We start from the raw sequence: 22,074 nt of genomic DNA, 5'->3' as shown, positions 1-22,074 counted from the left end.
CAGCGATGATAATGGTGAAGGTGTTTGCATTTGAGCGTCGGGGATTTCACAGGAGTGGTGGATTACAGCCGATGTAACATTCGCGACCTCCATAGACAATCGCCTTTCTGTTCGTCTATCTCCACGGTTAACACACTTGCAGCTCGTACTAAGTATGAGTCCAGTGTTGCCCCGGTGCCCCCATTGAGCGTAGCTCCTAAGACTTTCCTCTTTACCATGGTCAACTCCCTACCCACAGCTACAGTACCTTAGCTCACCGTCGATCTCAGAGGGGTGGCTCGGCCCGGCCTCCTCCGGCTCCTGACGGCCTGAGACTGCCCGCCCTTGTCCCGGGCTTCTCCCGGCGACACCCGCGCGCGTCCCACGACGCGGAGGGAGCCTCTCCCTTTTCAGTGCCTCCGGGCGCGATGCAGCAGGGAAGTGACGTGGTGCCGCTAGGCACCCTGGGAGCTGTAGTCTCCCCCAACTGCGGCGGGTGGGCTCAGAGCGGTGGCAGGAAAGACAAACAGCAACCGAGGCCCAAGTCCAGCGGATCAGCCCAGGTAGGCACAGCACAGAGCACACTCTCCAAACGAGTACCAGCCCCCGCTCCACCGAGAGAGCCTCTTCCTTTTCAGCGCCTCCGGGCGCGATGCAGCAGGGAAGTGATGTGGTGCCGCTAGGCACCCTGGGAGCTGTAGTCTCCTCCAACTGCGGCCGGTGGGCTCAGAGCGGCGGCAGGGAAGACAAACAGCAACCGAGGCCCAAGTCCAGCAGATCAGCCCAGGTAGGCACAGGCGACACAGAGCACACTCTCCAAACGAGTACCAGCCCCCCATCATCTGCGGCATATTCTGCAGATTTGAACAAAAAAAAGTTTGCTTCTAGCTCAAACGGCTCAAACGTTACTAAAAATGCAGCAACACGTGTTACAGTGTGATGGAAGGCCCTTTGCAAAGCTGGAATGGTCACCTCTTACTTATTGCTAAATGTGGGTGTTAAATTGGTACTAATGGTGTGCACACCACTCTTGCTTCTTTCTCTGACTCGCTTGCCTCTTTCTGCTAAGGGTGGGCAGAGCTGGCGGAGTTCCACTCAGCAGAATTACACAGAATTACCAAAAAACTCAGTGGAACTCCTCAGAGTTCTGCTAGCAGGCGGAATTAGAACAATAACCATATATTAAATGAGGTGTTCAGTTTCACAAAGAAATAATAGTGCAGTTTGACAAAATAGCCACCAGGTGGCAGTAAAACTGCACAAATAATACAAGATTGGCTTTGTAATCGTAAATCGTAATACCGTACATGATTTATATTTTACCATCTGGTAAATCTAGCAAGTAAAATGGCAGTAGGCTAAACAAAGCCTGGCCCTGGAACACACCCAACCCCCTTCTATGGCATGGGCTAACACCAACCCCTCCACCATGCAAGAGACAACAGGCTCTACTGTATACAGACTCCCTACCTCCATATCTCACCAGAAGACCCCATTCCTCCCCCTACCACACAATAGGAGATTACTTACAGGCTTTTGAGCGAGAGGGATCCGGATTCTTCTGGACTGCTAGAACTCTGGCTGCACTCTAAGAACTGGCATTTCACACTGAAAGTCCAGGTAGAACACGACTGCCACCAAATGGATCATTTTAAGCTGGGCTTCCTCATACTTCAGCAGTCTCTCTCTTCTCTCCTGGGAGGTTTCCCTCCTATGAGCAGAGATATAGGTCCCTATAGATGAACCTGAGGGAGATCTAGACCTTCTAGACCCACCACCAACTCTTCCAGAAGGGGCAAAGAGGGGACCATTGTGACCCTCCTCCTCATCTTCTAGGGGAGCTGGTTTATCCAGGTCAAGATCATTGTCATCTTCCTGGTCAGCATTAGAGGTCAGGTCATAGGGAATTTCACCCCTAGGCCCTTCCTCACCTGCTGCCCCACACACTCTGCCTACCCTTTCAGACCCTATAGGTCTTCTGAGATCATCCAGCCTGATTACCTCTATGAGATGTTGGGTGGTTGGACTTTTGCCTGTCTTCAGTCTCCTAGTACTGCATAATGTTCTCAATTCCAAGAATGGGAGGTTATCATACTTGGAGGTAAGAAATCCATTGGCTTCTGGCAGGGACCTACTGGTTCCTGGACTTGAAGACATTACTAGTGAGGTGTGGAGTATTGCACTACCTACTCTAGTGTGGCCTACTAAACTCTCTTGAGTTGTAGAAAGGGCGTGCTAGGCCCTTAATACACAACTCTAAGTTCCGTAGAACTTACTGTATTCTAAAACTTGTATTATATGTACCTCAGGTACCTTTAGTGGTTTTCAGTTAGTCAATTCAATTGAGATTTTCTGGTAAAACAATAGCAAGCTGGAATCCCACACGCTGCACACCAATGTGAGAAGTTGGCCTGGTATATGCTATCCAATACTTATAGTGGGCACCTTGCACCAGTCCAAACAACCCTTTATTGATGATAGGTTAAATACAACCTTTATTAAAAGCTATCCTAGTGGTAGCTATGGAGTGCAGCCTTCAGGCTAAGTCTTGAAAGAATGTAGAGCAGCTTGCTTTACCAGTCTATAATCTCTTGAATGGCTAAATGAAAGGCAACCACGCCAGGTATATATATACAATATATGTATTTATTTCTAAACACACCCTGCTAGTCTCTTTATGAGGCTAGAGATCCAAACACATAAGTTCCGCTTCAAATATTATAGTAAAATAGCACAAATACGCGTCAGGCCCGAGGGGCGATCCAAACCATATACTAAAATAGTGGTAAAAGAACCACAACTTAACTAGACATAAGGCCTAGAGTCTGTAGAATCGCTGGGACCCCAAGGAACCACCCAAGGTAGTGACACAGGGGACCCACGTGGGCCGTGTGCAGTGTGAGAACACAGCAGCGAGCTCCCGTTAGCTTCTATGGGGAAAGTTGCGGTTAGATTTTTAAAGATTAGGGACACTTAGAGATGAGCTAGGACCAAACCCTTTGGACTTAGGAAGTTCTAGGGTCAACACCCACGGGAGCACCAGAGTCCTCGAGTTACCTCACCCAGGGAAGCCCGGTGCATAGGTGTCAAATGGTGTCGGGTCGCGTCGTCGTTTTCAACGGGAGCTGGCAAGGAAGTGCTACTGCCGGGAAGATGCAAAGTGTTTGAAGACATCCAAGCCTGGATTGAAGTTGAGAAGAACCTGAAAGCAGAGAGGACAGAGTCTAGGTAACTAGCCAGTAACCAGGGGCACAATAGACCAATGCCCACTGATGTCAGGTTCAGGTGAAGAAGGTGAAGCTTGACTCTTCAGCCACAAGGACCAGGAGGCATCGAGGACAACTAGGAGCTGGATTCAAGCTGTCCCACAAAGGATCTTGAGTGCTGCAGTGTTGTTGCCCAGATTGGACACAACAAACCTTAGCAACAGCACCCCACGCAGAAAGGAGAAAGATGCTTTGGTGCAAACCAGCAAGGTCTGAGGGACTCACCACGCGGAGCAATCAGGGAAGCCCAAGGAAAATCAAAGTTGCCTTCTCAGGGACCCACCAGTCTACGGACCAGGGATCATAAAGGAGCCTCAAGAGGAAACACAAAATGGCAGCCCACGAGTCACTCAGGGTGACTAGGCCAACAATCTTTGGTGGATTCTCTGCTCAAGTTGGGTGCTAAAAGTAACCCCAAGCACGACTTCAAGAGACATCGAGAAATCAATGCACTTGCAAAAGTGCATGGTGACCAGGAGTTCCGGTTCCACACTACTCAGGAGGGCTGCGGGTTTCAGCTTTGCTGGGGACTCAGGTCGACCTCTGAGATGTCTAGAAATCCTCTTTCTAGGCTGCAATTACTTCAGAGTCCGGCAGGAGCTTCAGAGATGCAGACTGGCAAAATGCTTCATTGGTGCCTGCCAGGCAGGGAGTCACTCCTTGACCCCGAAGGAGATTTCTTCAGTCCTCTAGTCTTTAGTAGAGCATTGAAGTTCCAGAATTCAGCTTCAGAGTTTCATCCAGGGATATCTAAAGTCCTGGTTACAGAGGTTCCTACCTATACCTAAGGAAGGGGTTGAACTAACTCTGGGGACCCGCCTATGGGAGGGTTTGGAAAGAGGGGTGGCTACACCCATTTCCTTTGTCCAGTTTCATGTCAGAGCAGGGGCTGGAAGCCCCTGAAATGGTTTGAGCTGGACTATGCACAGGGACACCAAATGTGCCCCCAGTGCAGGACTTCAAAGCACTAAGAGAGCTCTCCCACTCAGCCCCAATACACATAAGCCTCTCTGGGAGGTGGTTACACCTCCCTGTGACAGGAAACCTATTGTACAGGCCTCCCCTGATGGAGTTTCAGTCAGCAGCAGGAGGCCAGACCCATGTCTGTGGCTGCAGCATCCATTTTGTGATGCCAGGGCTCTGTTAAGTGTCTTCCAGGTATTCCAGTGCTGCCATGTCTCTCCTTCAAGAAGGAGATCATATTCTCACATCAGGAATTGATGTGGGGGTATGATTCCAAGGTGGTTGACACCAAACATGACACAGTTAGCAATAACTGTTTTAGATATAATGCACTTAAGAGTATATGGTCAGGCTGCACCACTGAACCCCGGAGATGAGATTTCGAAGGCAGCAGAGGGGCTTCACTCATTCCTGGGCACCCTCTCACATATAACCAAGCACCCTGCCTTCATGATTGATAAGGTCTGCCCTAGAGGTGACTGATAGGTTTCTATGTGCAGTGATAGGGACTCACAAGGGTGCCCCAGAATCCAATCTGGAGTGTACCTAAAGTACATGGAATACATTTTGAGAGGAAGAAGCTAGGCTGGGGTCCTGAATAGCTGGGACCCAGCCAGGCTAAATTAAAAAAATAGTGAAACACCAGCAAAAACTGCGGGTAACCATGTGAAGCATATCCTACTCTCCTACAATTTCTACAACCCTCTTGCCTCTTTCTGCCGCCCTCCTCTCTCGTTATGCACGTCTCTTGCCTATGTCTGCACCACTGTGCTATCTTTCTCCACCTAGTTTGCCTGTTTGTGCAACTTTCTTGCCTTTTTCTGCAGTTCTCTTGCCTCCTCTGCACCTCTGTTTCTTCTTTCTGCACTTCTCTAGCTTTTGTATGCACCTCTCATGCTTCTTTCTGTGCACTCTCTTACCTCTTTCTGCACCCCTCTTGCCTGTTTCTGCACCCCTTTTGCTTCTTTCTGCATTTCTCTTGCTTCTTTCTGTACCTCTCTTGCTTCTTTCTGCACCCCTCTTGCCTCTTTTTTGAATTCCTTTTCCTGCCTTCTGTACCTCTCTTGCCTCTTTCTGCACCTCTCTTGCCTCTTTCTGCACTGCTGTTATTTTTGTCTTCCCATCTCTTTCTTCTTTCCGCACCTCTCTTGCTTCTTTGTGCTCACCTGTTGCCTCTTTCTCTGGTCGTCTTTCCACTTTCCACACATCTCTTGTCTCTTATCCTGCCTTTGTATGCACTTCTGTTGTCTCTTTCTGCACCTCTGTAGCTTCTTTCTGCACTTTTCTTGCCTCTTTCTGCACCTCTCTTGCTTTTTTCTATACTTCCCTTGCCTCTTTCTGCATTTCTGTTGCTTCTTTTTGTACTTCTCTTACCTCTTTCTGCCTCCCTCTTGTGTGTGTTTGCACCTCACTTGCTTCTTTCTGTACCTATTCTGCCCCTGTTTGCACCTCCCTTGCCGCTTTCTGTACCTCACTTGCGTATTTATAGCCCCTAAAAGCTATTTTCACTGGGATGTGAGATTAAAATATTAATAATACTATCTCATGGTAGGAACCCAATTTAATTTTTTTTTATTTCAAAGTCTGTGTATAATATGTATTACAAGTCAAAATCACTAGCGAAGTCAGATTTCAATATTAAGGTACAGGTACTTTTTGAAAGTTACCCTTTCATTTCCTGAAGATCCTGGAGGCTAATATGCATTAACCTCTAACTCTCACCAAGCTGGGCAACGCCCTGCTGAGATGTGAAAACTGTTCCCATAGCACAGACAATGGCATGAGTGTCAGGAGGTGTTTTTTTCCTCCAAACTAACCTACTACAAAAGTTAAATTAATTATGAGGTGCACTACTACTGGGTGATACTACTTATAACATATATTATGTGAGTGGCTGTGTGACTGTATGTATCCTTGTGTGTGTGTGTGTGAGTGGCTGCATAGGTGTATATGGGGATTTGTGAGTAGCTGTGTGGGTGAGTGAGTTGCTGTATGAGTGGCTGTATTGGTGGGTGAGTAGGTATCAATGGCTCGATGGGTGATTTAATGGCAGTATGAGTGGCTCTATAGGTGGGTAAGTGGGTGTATAGTGACTGTATGGGTAAGTGAGTGGGTGTCTGAATGACCTGTATGAGTGACTGACTAGGTATGTACGTTGCTATATGGGTAAGTGAATAGCTGTTTGAGTGGGTGTTTAGTTCTGTGGATGATATCATCAGTGATGTCATCAGTGATGTAATCAGTAATGTCACTGACCATGTCATGGGTGATGTAATATATGAGGTCATAAGCAGTGCATTGCGGGGGTGTAAGTTCTAATTAGCTCAGGTAACGATAACTGGTGAATTTCTATGGTTTTGTACAAATGAAATATGAGCCTAGCTATAACGTCCATATAATCTTTAGTTTTTTAAGTGAATTTCTCAAGTTTGTTTACTAGTAATCTCATTTGCTGAGTTTGTGGAGAAAGAGGGTGGGATCTCTGACCAGCTTCCAGAAATCCCACTGTGTGGGACTTACTGGATGTAAAAGAAGGGCTTTTTGGCTCCCAAGAACCCTTAGCATTTAAGGGGACTTCATTACCCAACCAGTAGTGCATGAGGATGTACATTTGCAGAGTGGTGGAGAAAGTGGGTGTGGCCTTGAAAGACTTTCACCAATCTCAATGTGTGGGAAATTCTGGAGGTAACAGGAGGAGTTCCTGGTACTTAAGGACCCTGAGCATCCAAGTGGACTTGATACCACAACCAGTAGTGCACCAGGAGGCAAGTTTGCATAGTGGTGGAGAAAGGAGGCTAGGCCTCTGGTGCCATCTTTCAGTAATCTGCTGTGTGGGACTTACTGGAGTTAACAGGAGGGTTAGTTGGGCCCCAAGAGGAGCTTTTCCAAAGGTGACTTGACCAGGCCGCCAGTTTTTAATTTTATTTTAATTGGGTAGGGGGGCCTCATGGCTTCTTATCCCTGGGAAGATATCGGCCCAGGGGACCCCATCCCCAGGGTCTGATATACTTATAATAGGTGAGGGGGCCATACAGCCCCCCCTTTGGGCAGATGTTTGGCCCCAGGGACCGCATGCCCCAGGGCCTGGTGAATTAGAGATGGAGAGGGGACTGAGCTGTCACCTCCTCAGACTAACTTTAGCCCTGGGGACCCATCTCCAGGGGCCTGACTATCTTAAAGTTGGGTAATTTTACTCTCCACTCTCCACTGGGACTGTGAGGGCAGCCTGAAGGCCCTTGCAGTCCTTGCTGGCTCACCGCCTCCTCTTGGAGCAAGAACTGCTTTCACACACAGAGAGCTGCTGGAAATGCTGCTCCTTGTGTTTGAATGCAATTCTGCTCTGCTCTGCTTCCAGCAAGGCAGAGCATTTCTAATACTCCCACATTTTGGAAGTGGAGCATTTGCTTGGGCTTGGTGGGAGCAGTAAAGCTTCGGCCAAGCCACAGCAAACAGCTATGTCCCGGGTGTGGGTGCCCCGGGGCATAGCAGGAACTGGCTATGGGGGACAGTGTGGTGTCCAGAGTCATCTATGACTCAAGAAGGGGGGCATGCACCCACCTCCTTTCTTCTTCCAGGGCCTGCCTTGGGACATGGCAGGCCCCAGGTCCGAGAACGGCCTGGAGGGGGGCTCGCAGCCCCTCTCATTGTTTGAAAAAGAAGTAGGCCCTGATGAAGTGGTGGTCCCAGGAGGCTTGTTGGGTCTGAGAAGCCCCCTCGAAACAATTAATAAGCCACAGGGAAGAGATGGTCCTGGGGTGAGGGGGGTCCAACGGTCCCCAATCTATTTTGAAATGTGGACCCTGGGAGAAGATGGACCCCAGGGCCCAGGGGGGTCTGATAGGCCCCCATTTAATAATAGATAAGCCCCAGAGAGGTGTTGGTCCCTGGGGCATTATTAAGCCACGGGAGGGGTGCCATGCACCCCTTTCCTTTATTTACAAAATGCCCTTGTGACAGGGTCCACTCAGGGCTGATCATTACAGAGGTGCGGGAGCCTGTTCTTCTTTTTCATTTTTTTCTTTTTCGATCGGAGCCGCAGCTCCAGCGCGACTCCTGCTGTTTTTTTAATTAACATTTTGTGTGCCCTGGTGGTGTCCCTCTGGGGCCCCCTAAGAGGCCAGGGAGGTAACAGCATTACTACATTGCTACCCTGCACCCCTCTTTTTTTATTACTTTTTATCTGAGGACTCAGCTCAAGCCATGTGGGACCCTGGAACCCGCATTAGAGGCCGGGCCCTGGGGGATGGGTTTCCCAGGGCTGAAATTGCCTTGGAAGGGGATCCACGTGGACGTCCTCTGATTTTTGTTTTTTTTCAAAAACTTTTTATTAAATGAGGCTGGGCCCCAGGGCATGTGGTCCCTGGGGCTGAAATTTTCCATGGAGGGGGACGTTTGGCCCCGTCCCCATTCTACATAGGTTTGGCCGGGGGAAGGGGTCCTCGGAGTCAAAATTGATCCAGGGAAGGGGGGCCAATTTTTTTAAAATATCTTTTATAATAAGACAGCAATTTGGCAGAGGACCTGCCCCCTTTCACCACCACTCTGAAAACGTGCCTCCTGTTGCACAACTAGTTGGTGGACAAAGTCCCCTTGGCTGAGGAGGGTCCTTGGGGTCCAACGAGTCCTCCTGTTACCTCCAGTAAGTCCCACACTGTTGAATTACTGAGTGGTCTTCAGAGTCCACAACCCCTTTCTCCACCACTCTGTAAACACGTCTCCATGCCCACTTCTGTTTGGGGAATAAAGTCCTCTTGGCTGCTGAGAGTATTTGGGAGCCAACTACCCCTCCTGTAACCCCCAATAAGTCCCAAACAGCTAATTGCTCTGAGGTTTTTGGAGGCCATGCCCCCTTTCTCCACCACTCTTCAAATGTGCCTCCTGGTGCACTGCTGGTTAGGGGATGAAGCCCCCTTGGCTCCGCAGGTTCCATGGGGGCCAACTACCCCTTCTGTTACCTCCAGTAAGTACCACAGAGTGCGATTGCTATGGGGACTTCAGTAGCCATTCCCTCTTTCACTACCACTCTGCAAACCCACCTCCTGGTTCACTATTGGTTGGGGGATAATGTCCTCTTGGAGGCTGAAGGACCTTGGGGGCTAAAAAGACCTCCTGTTACCCCCATTAAGCCCCTTATAGTTGGATTCCTGAGAGCTGGTTGGAGGCTTGCCCCTTTTTTGTCTACCAATCTGTAAACTTGACTCCTAGTTAAAAAAACATAGAAACTCACTTTAAAACTAGTGTTACAGGGACGTTAGAGTTAGGAAATAGAATTTGAAAAACCTTAGAAATTAACTTTAAAGAAAACAAAGTTTTACAGGGATGTTATAGTCAGGAAATAGAATTTGAAAAACCTTAGAAATTCACTCAAAAATTAAATGTTAAAGAGACGTTATAGTTAGGCTCAGATTTCACTCGTGCAAAACCAGTGAATTTCAACCTTTATAGTTAGTGAGCTAACTATAACTCTGCCTCTGCAATGCATTGTGGATGCCTCATATATTACATCACTGATGACATGGTCAATTTCCTCACTGATTACATTACTGATGACATCTCAAATGGCATAACTGATGACATCACTGAGGATGTCATCCAGAGTTTCATTGACACACCTACTCACACCCCATATAACACTTTATACGGCCAATCCAACTTTCACAATACCATGCTAAACCCCATTCACACACCCATACCAGTACTTACACAGCCACTCACTGATTTATAGATAAACATACATATCCACTCACTCACCCAAACACCACTCATACATCCATTCACTAATATAGCCACTGACATATCTACTCATATACCCATACAGCCACTCACACACTGAGTCAGTCACCCAGAGAGCTACTCACACACCTACTCACTCACACATTGTCAATCACAAAGCCACTCACCCTAACAGTCATACACACACTCACTTACACATATAGATTCTAACATGTACTCACTCACCTATGCAGTCACTGACACAAGCTCACACTCACCTATATAACCACTCTCACATTCACTCACCCATACTGTCACTCACATACTTCATCACTCCCCTATACTGCCTTTCACATACCCAGTTTCTCACCCATATACCACTGACTCATGCAGTCACTCACCGACACAGCCATATACACACTTGCTCACCCATATAGCCCCTAAAACACCCACTCAATAACTCATACAGACACTGAGTCATTCATACATCCCCACAGGCAGTCACACACCCCTTGCTCTCCCACACAGACACTCAGACACCTATAGAGGTACCCAGGCAACCAATCACTCACCCATACAGAAACTCGTGTATCCACTCACACTTCCACACAGCCACTTTGACACTAACTGACAGACAGATACACACATTCACATAGCCAGTCACTCACCCATACATTTATTGAGACACCTAAGCACTCACTTATACAGTAAGTCATGCACCTAGTGAATCATCCAAAAAGACAATCATACACTCATTGATTCACCAATACACCTTGTTATATATATTTGACACTCCTAAGCTTTTTAAAAACACTCACAGTCACTGGATGATGTCATCAGTGATGTCATTTGAAATGTCATCAGTGATGTCATGAGTGATGTCACTGACCATGTCATGAGTGATGTAATATGTGATATCATCAGCAGAGCATTGCGGGCGCGCAAGTTATAGTTAGCTGGACTAACTATAACGGGGGAATTTCACTGGTTTTATACGAGTGAAATGTCCAACTAATTACAACGCCCCTGAAACCTATGGTTTTTTTAGTGAATTTCTAAGGTTTTTTATATGCTAATTTCTAACTATAACGTCTCTGAAACCTATGGTTTTTTCAGTGAATTTCAAAGGTTTTGTAAATGCTAATTTCTAACTATAATGTACCTGAAACCTATGTTTTTTAAGTGAATTTCTAATGTATTTTAAATGCTAGTTTCTAACTATGCCTACAGAGGTAGGACATGTGAAGAAAGAAGAAAAGCACACAGAAAGAAGCAAAAGAAATGCAGAAAGAAGCAACAGAAGTCCGCAAAGACGAAGAAAAGTGCAGGAAGAAGCAAGACATGTGCAGAAAGAACCAACAGAGAGCAGAAAAAGGCCTTGTTGCAAAATCATCCTGTGCCCACAACTTTTTCAGACGGGTACTGGTGGTAACTGACTCTGACTAACCAGGCCTAGAGCCAGTGCTATGCTAAAAGATACTTAGAATACAGTGAAAACACCTACATACACTGGGGAACACTATGCGTTGGGGTACCCCTGTGATTAGCATGACCTCCTCTATAAGGCCCTAGTACATAATAGGGCAGGGGGATTAAAACTACCTCTAAGTCAGAGGTGCAGAAATATGCTACTTTAACTAGTAGTCACGTTTGCCGAGTGGTGGAGAAAGGGTGCTGGGCGTCCAACCAACGCTCAGGAATTCCACTGCGTAGGACTTACAGGAGGTACCAGGAGGGATTCCTGGCCCCCAAACTCCCTCAGGACTAAATTGGACTTCATCCCCCATCCCGTAGTCTGCCACAAGGCATGTTTGCAGAGTGGTAGACAAAGGGGGCCATGGCCTCCAAAGACGTTTTAGCAATTCTACTGTGTGGGACTTACTGGAGGTAACAAGAGGGGTAGTTGGCCCTGAAGGACATCCTTGGGGCCAACTTCCCAAACTATTACCTCCAGTCAGTCCCCCACAGCAACATTGGTAAGTAATCGTACCAGGCCATGCCTACTTTGCCCACCACTCTAAAAACGCACTCCCTGGCACGCTCTTCGATGGGGATTGAAGTCCCCTTCACTGCTAGGGGTCCTTTAGCGGCCAACTAGCCTACCTTTTACCTCCAGTAAGTCCCATGCAGTGGGATTGGTGAGAGGTAGACAAAGGCCATGCCCCCTTTCTCCACCACTCTGCAAACGTGCCCCCTGGTGCATTATAATTTGGGGGATTAAGTCCCCTTGAATACTGATGGTCCCTGGGGTCCAACTAGCCCACCAGGTACCTCCAGTAAGCGCCACAGAGCTGCGTTGCAGAGAGGTGTAAAAAGGGGCGTGGCCTGTACCACCTCTCTGCAAATGCAGGCCTATGGCACTTACTGGAGGTACCTGGTAGGCTAGTTGGCCCCAGGGGCCCTCAGGATTGAAGGTAATTAATTCCCCAACTTAAAACGTGCCACAGGGCAGAGTTGTACTTTCTGAAAGGTCTTGTGTCTAATGGGATTTAAGGCCTACATCATTGTGAACTATTGCTCAGTTCACCTGTGAACAAGGCTGATTATACAGCCAAAATGTTTCAGAGAAAGAAATACTGCGAGTCTGATAGAAATAAATACAGTTATCCTCCGATTGGGGCTTTGAGATATGATCTTCATTGGGTAGTGATATACACTGTAACCATCTGTAGGTTTTAGGGTTTTACCAACCACTCAGGATAGGTGTAAAGTTTGTTATACTTTTTTGAGAGGAAAACAAAACAACACGTTGTGTGTAATAGGCAAACATAAAGTCCCAATCTTGTAGTTTATAGTTTCAGGTCCCTTGGAGTTCCTCTCCGCCAGCATCCTTGACAGAAGCAAAGAAGCAGGGAAATGTCTATACTTCTTTCCACTTCTAATGAATTGGGTTAGTGGGGTGTTTGTTTTATAATTCTCTTTTTATGATGAGTGCGTGTTAGCAACTGGTCAATCAATCAGGGAATTGTAAGCGCACTACTCAACCATGAGGGTCTCAAGGCTCTGAGGGGGGGTCCGCAGAGCTGTTTAGCCGAAGAGCCAAGTCTTGAGGGTCTTCCTGAAGGTGTTCAGGGAGGGGGCGCGTCTGATGTCTGCCGGTAGCTTGTTCCAGGTCTTGGCTGCAATGTGAGAGAAGGATCTTCCGCATGCTCTGGCTCTGTGGATGCGCAGGGTTTAGGCCAGTGTGAGGTTGGAAGATTGGAGGTTTCTTTTGGGTACGTGGAAGTTGATTCTGTGGTTGAGGTATTTGGGTCCGTTGTTGTATAGGCATTTGTAGGTGTGAGTGAGGATTTTGAAAGTGACTCTCTTCTCCACGGGGAGCCAGTGGAGACTTCGTAGGTGTTGACTGATGTGTCCGTGTCTGAGGATGCCGAGGACTAGTCTGGATGCAGTGTTCTGTATTGTCTGGAGTTTGCGGAGTAGGGACATGTTGATGCCGGTGTAGAGTGCGTTTCCATAGCCCAATCTGCTGGGCATGAGTGTGTGGTTGACTCTCTTCCTTCACTCAGGGGGGATCCACTTGAAGGTCTTGTGGAGGATGCGGAGGGTGGTGGTGACAGCGTTGACCTGTCGGTTCATGGTGTGTGATGAGTCGAGTACAATGCCAAAGTTCTTGGTGTGGTCTGAGGGGGTAGGTGGGCTTCCGAGGGCAGTCGTCCATGAGGTGCTGTCCTATGCAGAAGCGGTGGTACCAAGGACGAGGACTTCTGTCTTCTCAGCGTTGAGCTTCAGGCAGCTGTTGGTCATCCAGACTGCGACGTCTTGCATTCCTTTCTGGAAGTTGAGTTTGGCAGTGGTGGGGTCTTTGGTGAGGAAGAGGATGAGCTGGGTGTCATGGGCGTAGGATACGATGTTGAGGCCGTGTTGTCGGACGATGGCTGCAAGGGGTGCCATGTAGATGTTGAAGAGGGTGGGGCTCAGGGATAAACCCTGTGGGACTCCGCAGGTGATTTTCGTCGGGTCGAAGAGGAAGGGTGGGAGTCAGATCCTTTGGCTGCTTCGGTGAGGAATGATCGGATCCAGTCCAGGGCTGTTCCTTGTATGCCTGCGTTGTGTAGTCTGGCGACTAGTGTATGGTAGGAGACGGTGTCAAAGGCACCTGATAGGTCTAGTAGGATGAGGGCTGTGGAGTGGCCTTGGTCCAGGAGGGTGCGGATGTCATCTGTGGCGATGAGTAGGGCGGTCTCTGTGCTGTAGTTGCTTTGGAATCCGGATTGGGACGGGTCAAGGATGGCGTTCTCTTCAATGAATCATACAGTTTCCTGTTGACTGTTTTCTCTGCAACTTTGGCTGTGAAGGGGAGAAGCGAGATGGGCTGATAGTTCTTGAGGTCAGTGGGTTCAGCTCTGGGCTTCTTGAGCAGAGGTCTGACTTCTGCGAGTTTTCAGTGATCTGGGAAGGTGCCTGTTTTTAAGGTGGTGTTGATGGTGCGTAGTAGTAATGGTGTGATGGTGGCCGCTGCTCTGTGGTAGATGTGAGGTCAGCAAATAAGAAGGATAGGGGAGATAGGTTGAGAAAAAATTACCCCAAAAGAAATCATGAAACATGATAGAGGGGAGATAAATAACCCATTAATCTTCTGGGTTCTCGGTGTGGATGCTTTGTCTGTTCCCTCTTTTCCCTCTCTTTTACTTTTTTCTTTTTTTCTTTGAGTAATTGTTTTGTATTTTCTCCTCCCTCCCACCTCTTTGGTTCTACTCCAAATCACCCCCTTCCCATCAACTGTTTTTTATATTCTTTTGGTTCCTACTTAGGAACCGGGCATGCACCTGGAGGAGCCACGTCCCTCCAGGGATGTGGCGGGGTTCAGGAGCCAACCGGTGGTCAAGAGACCCCGCTTCTGCCAGTACTTTCTGCTTCTCTCGTGGGATGTCAGCCTCTTCAGGAACTGGCCTGCTGCCTGCTCTCTGTCCCACTGTTTCTTTGGTTCCTCCATCTCTTCCCCGCTCGTCTCCACCGGGACGCTGTCTCTCTAGTTTTTGTAGGCGTTCTTCTTCAAGATGCCAGTGTTTGTCACCCTCCTCTTCCAGGTCGCTTGGAGGGATGGGACTCCTCCCAACTACCTGACTTCCTTGACAGGCAAGAAAAGAAAAACGGCCTCAATCTCTGTTGCGTGGGATTTGTCAGGTCGGTGACATACACATATATATACTTTTTTCGACTGGAAATACCAAAGGTTATAAGGACATTATAGTTAGGGAATACGAGTGAAAAGAACCTTAGGAAATTTGCTGCAAAAAACAAAGGTCACATGGACGTTCTAGTTAGGCTCATATTTACCTTATACAAAACCAGCGAAATTCAGCAGTTATAGTTAGCTCAGCTAGCTATAACTTACGCCCTCTCAATGCACTGCTTGTGACCTCACATACAACATTTCTCAAACATGGTCAGTGATATCACTGATAACATCACTGGTGACTTGTCAAATTACATCACTGATGACATCTCAGATGACATGACTCATTACATCATCCAGTGATTGTGAGTGTTTTCTAAATGTTACTGAGTGTTACATGTATAAACTAATGTAGGTTGCTGTGGAAGTGCCTCCATGGGTAAATGAGTGGGTCTGGAAGTGGTATATAGAAGAGTGAGTGGGTATGTGAGAGGCTGAAGAATAAACAACCTAAATACCAATGGCGGACTTGTTAACCACATCTTACATGAAGTACCAACCAATTATGACCCGGTGCACCTTCTTTTACGGTACCGGTCGTCGATAGATACCACTGCCAGAAATAGAATTTACTAACAAGTGGAATGGGGCACCCGGAAATATATAAATCCGCAAATCCTCAGTTATGTTTAGGAATATATTTATTCTTCCTTTATTTCATATTCATTACATTTCCTTTTAGGCGGTGCTCCAGCCAATGTGTTCCGTTCAAAAAAGCATTTGAACTTAGTCAGGGCTCAAATATCTTAATATCCTTTATATACTTGTGCTGAGATTAATGAAAGCAATTCTCAAAATTAATTGGTCAAATCAAGCGGATACAGTAATTGGATGATCTCCATATTTCTGAACCAAATCTGCTAAAAACATATTCAATTGGTCCAATAATAAATGAGGACATAGTGTGCCCCATATGATACCTGAGTCCATGTCAAAGTGGACCCGCCATACCTCTTACTGGACTGTTTTGTGAGGGACTGCAAACATGAGTGAGTGTGTGATTGGATTTTTGTATGTTTAAGTGAATGCCTGTTTCATTGGCTGTAATGGTGAATGAGTGGGTGAATGAGTATTCATATGGGTGAGTGAGTGGGTGTGTAAGTGGGTGTATTGGTGAATGAGAGGATGCATGAGTGGCGGCATGGGTTAGGGTATAGGTGTGTCATGGGCTGTAAATGGTGACAGTACGAAAAGGGCACTTTTTGCATGGTTAGCCCCCACTTTTTGCCTGGAATGAGTTCAATCTGTAAGTGCACTGGTTCCCTGCTATCCAGGTTCCCAGTGCCAGATCTCTTTCTCAAACACTGTACCATGATTGCCACAACTTTGGTCACCCCTATATGTACTTTGTAAATGTTACCCCTGGTTCTTAGGGCATGGGTACTGAAGAGGGTCCTCTGAGGCTACACCACTGGTTGAGTTACCCGAGGGATCCCTCACCAAGGCTATGCACTCTGGTTTCCCTGTTCTCTGTCTTGGTGCAGGGAAATCCAAACTGTTGACATGGCACACACATCTGTGTGGCATGGCTTCCATACACTAATTAAGGTATAGGTAAGTCACCCCTACTACAGGACTTTAGCCCTGATACAGGGTACACTATATCCTATGTGAGGGCATATCATCAGGAGCAGATATGTCCCTACAAGGCCCAGTCTGTTCTGAGATATTGCACATGCACAGGGAAGTCTTAAGGAGTACATGGGCTGGATTCTTGTGAAAACAACTTTCCAAGCTCTAAGAAGGCTTTACTGATTTCTAAGATGTTTGGTACCAAAACATGTTGTCTTAATACATCCTTGCTAATGCCAGTGTTGGATTTATTAATATATTCACACACAAGATCCTTTGAGAGGCTTCCCTGAAAACTTACCAAGCACTCTGACTTGTTTCTGCCAGTCTGCCACCACCAGGCATGTTTCTGACCTCATCAGATGAGAGCCAGTGCTCTCAAAGGATAGAGACAAAGTCTGCTCTGGGTGGAGGTGCTTCACACCTCCTCCAGTGCAGAGTGGTCTTCCTGGGAAGAAAGCTTTGAAGGTAAAGCCGTATTTGAAGTTCAACCTAGAGACCTCCAGAAGACGGGGGAAGCCAAGCCCCCTTTTCTGCTCCACTTCTGGTGGGAGGAAACACGGGAAAATTAGTTAAATTAGGAGGAGGGTCCCAACTTAGCCTAAACACCCCCACGGGTGGGCAGGCATGTGAACCCTGCTCCTGAAATTCCACCCTCTTGGGATGGTGGAGAAACAACCATTCAGGGCTAGGGGAGTGCCCCTTCCCACAGGAAGTGGTCACTAGAGGGTGCAGGTACCCTAAAGATAGGTAGCCCATTGGCTACTATCTGTCTTTCCCTTGTAACACACTTATATTCAGTATTTAGGCTGCACCCCATGACCTGAACATGATATTCGATGGATAAGGGAAGACCGGGACAAAGAAGTCCCGCTGCACGAGCACTGAAGTTCCAAGCAGGCAAGATTTTGAGTAAAGAAAACAAGTGTATCATAGGAATCACTCGCTCTGATAAATCATGTTTTCTAAGAGGAATCTTAGGGTTACAATCGTAATCAGCTTATGACTCTGTGGCAGACTGAGTTGCCGGATGATTTAACAGGGCAAAAGCAATAGGCCTCTAAAGTCAGCAACCGATGCAATTTTGAATCAGCAAAGAGAGTAAGTAATAAAAATAGGTTCTTACCAGAGTGATAATCTTAAAGAGCAGAAAGTGATGTATAGGATGAGTTAATAACACATAGTTATACATTGTCACCATATAAACACACCCACAAAAAAGAGTTTGCAAAATATAATTCTACACATATGAGCAACCAATGTGATTCAGCAGCAAAAAAAGAGAAATGCAACTTTTGATGAAGCCAGTCGAGATATGCAGGTAATACATTCCATTTTATAGTCCATTAGAGAGACTGAATTTAGAATACAGGTTTATAGTTTACTCATTTCAGCAAAGAATCGGATGAAGCTGAGAGAGTACAGGGGAAAAAGATATACATATTTGACAGGGGTGGTAGTTTTAACATTTGACCAAAAGTCACAAAAATGCGTGCTATATTACGCCTTCACCCAGAAGCCTTTATGGGCAAAGGCTGTGTGCAATAATTGTTGCTGGAATCTCTTTATGCTGCTGTCCTCTCAGCAAGAAACTACACCACATATGGCCCGATTCACAAACACCTTGCTTCAACTTATGCTTATAGTACTTCTGATTTTCTGTAGTAAAACAGGAGTAGTCCAGGAGTAACACCTAGCATAATCCAGATATTCATATGTGAGCCAGGAGCACTATATATATATATATTCAATGAAAAAACCATAGGTTTCACACATGTTATAGTTAGCTGGAAATTTTACTGATAAAAAACCAATGAAATTCCCCCGTTATAGTTACTGTAGGCAACTATAACTCACGCGACCGTAATCCTCTGCTGATGCTAATACTGTATTTAGACACTTATTTGCCCATGTCTTCTTCCATTAAATTTTAGCTATACATATTTTACAAATTTTTTTTTTTCATAAAGACTCATATGTCATCAGCAGAGGATTACGGTCGCGTGAGTTATAGTTGCCTACAGTAACTATAACGGGGGAATTTCATTGGTTTTTTATCAGTAAAATTTCCAGCTAACTATAACATGTGTGAAACCTATGGTTTTTTCATTGAATTAGCAAGGTTTTTTAAATGCTAATTCCTAACTATAACGTGTGTGAAACCTATGGTTTTTTCAGTGAATTTGTACGGTTTTTTAAATGCTAAGTTACTTTACGCCATTCATGGCGTGCACGCCCACTTAACGCAGTTCGTTCCGTGCGCGCACCGCGTGCCCACTTTACGCAGTTAGTGCTGTACACGCAAGGTGGGCACGCAGTGCGCTATGCGCACCGCGTGCCCACGTTACGCACCGTGCGCACATGGAGGACATATTATGCGCTTCCTTGTGATAGGTAATCTGTTAAATTTAATTTGTAAGTGATGACAATAATATGCCATGCACAGAGAGTGTTTTTTTTTTTTATTAAAATTTTTAGCGTAAGCGCACCGTACGCGTACGGTAAGCGTAATCGGCAAAATTTTCAAAAAATAAATATTTACCGTTTTTGGCCTTGGGGGATATTTGAGGACTCAACTAACATGGCTATGTGCATGGGCGCTGTCTAAACAGCCCCTTTATATGTTTTTTGCCTTTGTTTACAGTCCCCCCCTCAGAGTGCGAGAGAGAAAATGGCGGCCGCCGCTTCCTGGTTTCGACCGATTCGAATGTTTACTTAGATGTAACAGCCAATCAGAATTGCGCTCGCGCACGCCACCGTACGCGTACGGTAAGCGTACCGTAAGCGCACCGTAAGCTGGCTCAGATATATATATTGATTTAAAGGCTATTTTCTCAGAATCTACTGAACAGATTTACACCAAACCTACAAAAGGCACTTCCTTGACCTGAGGACTACCTCTCTGCCAAATTTCTAGTAATTCTGTTCAGCCGTTCGGGCTGTAGCCCTGTCTAAAGGTCCTATGGAAAAATGCATGGGAAAAACGCGTTTTGGGACCCCCCTTTTATCTCAGCCCCCGCTTGACGAATCACCCCGAGACTTTCAGGGTAGGAGCGGAGCGTAGCGCCCCACCTATTTTGAAAAATTCGCGAGGATTCGTCAACCGGCGCCAAAGTTCTTCAAAATAGAATGTTGCGGATTTCCTATGGAAACGTGGTCCTAACTATAACTACCTACTGGCGACCGCCAGTAGGTAATATACTTATATATGTATTATACATATATATATATATATATATATATATTCACTGAAAAAACCATAGGTTTCACACATGTTATAGTTAGCGGAAATTTTACTGATAAAAAAACAATGAAATTCCCCCGTTATAGTTAGTGCAGGCAACTATAACTCACGCGACCGCAATCCTCTGCTGATGCTAATACTGTATTTAGACACTTATTTGCCCATGTCTTCTTCCATACATTTTTAGCTATACATATATTACAAATATTTTTTTTTCATAAAGACACATATGTCATCAGCAGAAGATTGCGGTCGCGTGAGTTATAGTTGCCTGCACTAACTATAACGGGGGAATTTCATTGGTTTTTTATCAGTAAAATTTCCGCTAACTATAACATGTGTGAAACCTATGGTTTTTTCAGTGAATTTGCAAGGTTTTTTAAATGCTAATTCCTAACTATAACGTGTGTGAAACCTATGGTTTTTTCAGTGAATTTGTACGGTTTTTTAAATGCTAAGTTACTTTACGCCATTCGTGGCGTGCGCGCCCACTTAACGCAGTTCGTTCCGTGCGCGCACGGTGCGCTTCGCGCACCGTGCGCGCACAGTGAGCGCGCGGTGCGCTTCGCGCACCGCGTGCCCACTTTACGCAGTTAGTGCCGTGCACGCACGGTGGGCACGCGGTGCGATGACAAAGCAAGAAAGCACGTCAACAAATCTGTTTCTGCTTTCCTCCGTGACTATGGTATGGGTGCCATTTACCACAACAACTTGCGTTATGACATGCAAGACATTTATAGAGGAGATGGTGTGCACTTCAATGATGAAGGGAACAGAGTCTTCCTCTTGAACCTTAGACTCTGCATCGGTACTTACTTGTAGGTACCACTAAAAAAATCATTTCATAAACACAACGGCTCTTTTTAGAGCCCCCTAATATCTAAACACTTAAATCTGATTTTCATTTTTTTTTTTTTTTTTTTTCTACCGTACGCTTACCGTAAGCTTACCGTACGCGTACCCCGTGATTTTTTTTAAAATCAATAAACGTTTTCTTTGTACTTTACAGTCCTTCTTTGACCCCCTCACAAATGTAAGGGGGTCTGTAACTCTCCTCATTGCCCCCTTTCCTTGTTTTCACTCTTTTTTTTCAGAGTGAAATACACAAAATGGCGGCCGCCGCTTCCTGGTTTCGGCCGATTCGAATGTTTACTAAGATCTAAGAGCCAATCAGAATCGCGCTCGCGCACGCCACCGTACGCTTACCGTAAGTGTACGGTAAGCGTACCGTAAGCGGGCTCAGATATATATATTGATTTAAAGGCTATTTTCTCAGAATCTACTGAACAGATTTACACCAAACCTACAAAAGGCACTTCCTTGACCTAGGGACTACCTCTCTGCCAAATTTTGAGTAATTCTGTTCAGCCGTTCGGGCTGTAGCTCGTTCTAAAGGTCCTATGGAAAAATGCATGGGAAAAACGCGTTTTGGGTCCCCCCTTTTATCTCAGCCCCCGCTTGACGGATCCCCCCGAGACTTTCAGGGTAGGAGCGGAGCGTAGCGCCCCACCTATTTTGAGAAATTCGCGAGGATTCGTCGACCGGCGCCAAAGTTATTCAAAATAGAATGTTGAGGTTTTCCTATGGAAACGTGGTCCTAACTATAACTACCTACTGGCGACCGCCAGTAGGTAATATATATATATATATATATATATATATATATATATTATCTACTGGCGGTCGCCAGTAGATAGTTATAGTTAGGACCGTGTTTCCATAGGAAATCCGCAACAGTCTATTTGGAATAACTTTGGCGCCGATTGACGAATCCTCGCGAAATTTTCAAAATAGGTGGGGCGCTCCGCTCGTACCCTGAAAGTCTCGGGGGGATTCGTCAAGCGGGGGCTGAGAAAAAAGGGGGGTCCCAAAACGCGTTTTTCCCATGCAATTTTCCATAGGGACCTTTAGTTCAAGGTACAGCCCAAACGGCTGAACAGAATTACTTGAAATTGGCAAAGAGGTAGTCCTCAGGTCAGGGATGTGCCTTTTGCATATCTGGATTCAATCTGTTCATTAGTTCCTGAGAAAATTGCAGTTAAAAGTACATACATATCTATAGCCGCACTCCGTGCGCCCACGGTGCGCGCACCCTGCCGTGCGCGAGCGCACTTCTGATTGGTTGTTAGATCTTAGTAAACATTCGAATTGGTCGAAAC

This window comes from Triturus cristatus, chromosome 8, assembly GCF_964204655.1.
Source record: "Triturus cristatus chromosome 8, aTriCri1.1, whole genome shotgun sequence".
Lineage (NCBI taxonomy): Eukaryota > Metazoa > Chordata > Amphibia > Caudata > Salamandridae > Triturus > Triturus cristatus.
This window is presented reverse-complemented; position numbering follows the sequence as displayed.